Raw genomic sequence first — 4,232 nt, 5'->3', positions numbered from 1 at the left:
CTTTTTGATCTTATGCTCTCTTTCAATTCTTTTGCATTTACCTGGAAGTAGTTGGAACACATTCTTCTTAGTAAAGTATCACAAGAAAAGAGAAATAAATAAAATAAATTCTTAAAAACGATTTAATAGTACAAATGACATTTATATGTATTATTCCTGTCAGTATTTACCATATTTGAAATTAAAATTGAGATAATTTGAAATGTTTATTTATTAATATACAAAAATAAAAGCAATAAATATGTTGTATGTTAATACCACTCAATACATTTTTGTGGAAAAGTCATTATTTTCCAAAACAAAAATATTAATGTATGGCATTATTTTCCATGTTTGCCAACCTCTTTTATTGGCTCACTAAATTGTCTGGCTGTGTTCTCATACCTGGTTTGCCTTCAATCCACTGTGAAGTCATATACAACACAGCCTCTGGAACACTCCACTATGAACTCATGAGAACATAAAAGTGAAAAAGGCACAAAACGTTGGTATTGCTCTGGAAAGAGTTTAAGTCTGTGGAGCCCTAAAAAGGTCATGACCACCCAGATCACATTAAAAATAGCTGAAGAGAAGAGCCCTGGACAGGAATGCTGCAGACTTCATTTCTATTTTTGCTGCCATCATCAGCCACATTATTTTCCTCTGGACTGAACATTGTCATCTGTAAAATGACTGAGATCAGATAATCTCTGAGGCCATGTCTATACTCTCATTGTCCTCAAAAACTGTCTAGTCATGTTAATCAGTACTCAAGAATCTATTTTTGCACGTGAAAAATGATTATAATGTTGCTGAAAAGAAGTTTACAATTAAATATTGGTATGTTTGATACTAGTTATCATCTATTTGGATGTATATTTGGACTCTAGTTTGCTTTACTGGGGAAGTGAAGAGAAATAGCTAATCTCTACCTCCTTCAGCTTTGAGGTAACCCCTAGGAAGGCAGCGACTTGCCCTTCTGTTCTTGTGTCCTAAATGCTGGGAAAGGCTCTCACTGGTAGCAAACTGGCTTGCATGCAAATCCCATCTCTCTTATTTAGCAGCTATAGATAACTGTCAAATTTCTTAACCTTCTCAAGCTTCATGTATTTCAACTACTAAAAGGAGATGATAATAGTCCCATTGTATATGATTTTTATAAGGATTTAATGAGATTAATTACCTAAAGAAGTAAGCACAGCATAGCACTCAGCAGAAATTTGCTATCAACAAATATTATCTTCACATAAATTTTCTTACATACCTCTTTTGTTGCAATTATTAAATATATTATTATTATTGGTATCCATTTTCACTCTTTAGATAATATTTCTTAACATTATGCTTAATGTAGTAAACCTTTGACACAAAGCAAAGAAAAATTAAAACATAGAAAAGGCTAGAATCCACTGTCAAGAAATAACTACCCTTAATATCATGATATTCTCCTCTCTTTTTTGTTTTATGTATATTTATTTTTAAATAATATTTCATTTTACTTAAAGATTAGATAGCATGTCCTTCTTTCTGCTATGGATATGTTATCACTGGTTTTTCCATACCAAAAAGAAAATAAATCTTTTACCATGAGATTTTTAAACACTAATTTGTGATATATCATAAGGATATTTATAATTTATACATTATTTCTTTCTTTAGACAGCAAATCATTCCTATTTCTTTGCTATTCTGATAAACACATAGTAATTATGATATTAATTAATTCATATTAATTATGAATTATCTTAGTACTTAGTGTTCATCTCCCTTAGAATTCCTTAGTGTAGGAATTCTAATATAGGAGCATCCAAATCCTTGGCCTTCTATGAGTCCACACCAAATTATTTCTAAGAAAGATAATTTCATTACCAAAATGGTGATGTAGAAGTGAATCAGCTTTATTCCTCTGTACAAAAAACTGAAAAATAAAATACAGTACTAATATCATCACTAATACAATCCCAGAGAGCAAATATGAAGCAGAGACTGTTCCCAGGGCCACAGAGAAGTGAAGAAAACTTTAAGCACATGGTAAGAGAATTGGACCTCCATCTCCTTGATGTCCCTCCACTAATATGTCCAGTACCAAGCATGTGGAAAACATTCCCCCGACACATGGTTTTTATATTGGAAAAAGTGAAACTGATAGTAGACAATCAAATTCCCCACCATCTTAGTTTCCCTAGCAGAAGAACTGTTCCTACTTTAATTCACAGAAAGCATCAAGAGTAAGGGAGTGGCTGGAAAGAGAAGTATCTCTGAGAAAAGACAAAGACCAAGCGGGTAAGTGGACTACAATCCCCACCTCTGGAAACTCTACTCAATAACTGAACCAAAGAAGACACCAAATTGGAATGACTATTCAGCAGCATAATGCCACAGGAGGTTTGGTCTACAGGTCCCCTGAGGACAAATCATTAGCCAGTCTTTCCACACTACCAGGATATCCTCAACATCACTAGTTATGAAGGAAGTGAAAATTAACACTATAAGGAGATGTCTCCTTACCCCTATCAGAATGGCAATTATTAAAATGTTCAAAAACAGTAGATACTGATATGGATGTTATGAAAGGGGAACACATACATGGAAGGTAGGAATGAAAATTAATACAACCTCTGTGGATATAGAAACAATCCAAATGCTTATCAACTTATGAGTGGATTTTTAAAAATGTGGTTTATATATGTCATGGAGCCATAAACATGAATAAAATAAAGTCTTTTACAGCAACTTGGGTGGAACTGGAAATAATCATCTTCAGTAAGGTATCTCAAGAATGGAAAAACAACGTGTATTCTCATTTATAATTGGGAGCTAAATGAAAGTTATGTATTATCACAAAGTGGCATTACAGATATTGAAAACCAAGAAAGTGGGAGCTAGAAAGGGTAATGAGGGATACAAATCTATTTATTGGGTAAAATGTATAGTACTCTGGTAATAGGTACACAAAAAAAATAAAACATGCTGAGTTTGAATTGAAAGAAGAAATCCAACTTATAATAGCTACAAAGAATGGAAAGTTCTTGTGAATCAATTTAACTATACAAGTAAAAGTTCTACACAAAGAAAATGATAAAACACTAACAAAAGAAAGTGAAGAGGACAATCAAGAAAAAAAATGGAAAAGTATTCCACGTTCATGGATAGTGAGAAAAATGACTACATTGCCTAAAGCAATTTATAGATTCAATACAATCTGTATCAAAATACCAATGGTAGAAAATAGAAATAATAAAGATCAGAGCTGAAATAAATGAAATTAAAACAAAGAAATACAAAAGATGAATGAAATGAAAAGTTCTTCTTTTGAAAAGATAAATAAAATTGATATACCTTTAGCTAGACTAAGAAAAAGAGAGACAATACACAAATAAATAAAATCAGAGATTAAAAGGGAGACATTATAACTTATACTACAGAAATCCAAGGTTTCTTTAGAGACTACTATGAGTAACTATATGCCAGTAAACTGGAAAAGCTAGAAGAAACAAATAAATGCCTAGACATATACAATCTACCAAAACTGAACTAGGAAGAAATTCAAATCTTGAATAAACTAGTAACAAGTGACAAGATAGAAGTAGCAATAAAAAGTCTTCCATCAAAGAAAATCCCAGTGAATCCCAGTGAGGACCCAATGGCTTCCTCACTGAATTCCCAAGCATTTAAAGATGAATTCATATCAACCTTACTTGAACTATTCCAAAATATTGAGGAGGATGGGAGACTCCCAAACTCATTCTACAATGTCTAGATAACCCTAATATCAAAATCAAAGACAAAACAGAAGAAAACTATTGGCCAATATCTCTGATGAACACAGATATAAAAATGCTTAATAAAATACTAGAAAACAAATTCAACAACACATTATAAATATTCACTATGGTCAATTGGGATTCATATCAAGGATGAAAAATTGGTTCAACATGCAAATCAATAATGTGATAGATATATGAACATAACAAAGGACAAAAATGGTATGATCATTTCAATTAATGCTGAAAACAGATTTAATAAAATTCAACATCCCTTCATGATAAAAAATAATCTTAGAAAAATGGGTATAGAAACAATAAAAGCTATATATGACATATACATATTTTATTTCCAGTTTTTTGGGGACCCTCCATATCGTTCTCCATGGTGGTTGCATTAATTTACCTTCCCTTTCCCTTTCTCCACATCCTTGCCAGCATTTGTTATTGCCTTTTTGATAAAAGCCTTTTGAACTGGGGTGAGATGAC

Source organism: Otolemur garnettii, unplaced genomic scaffold (assembly GCF_000181295.1).
Source record: "Otolemur garnettii isolate 467f Iridium unplaced genomic scaffold, OtoGar3 scaffold00009, whole genome shotgun sequence".
NCBI classification, from domain to species: Eukaryota; Metazoa; Chordata; class Mammalia; order Primates; family Galagidae; genus Otolemur; species Otolemur garnettii.
The sequence above is the reverse complement of the archived record's forward strand: the minus strand, read 5'-3'. Positions refer to the sequence as shown.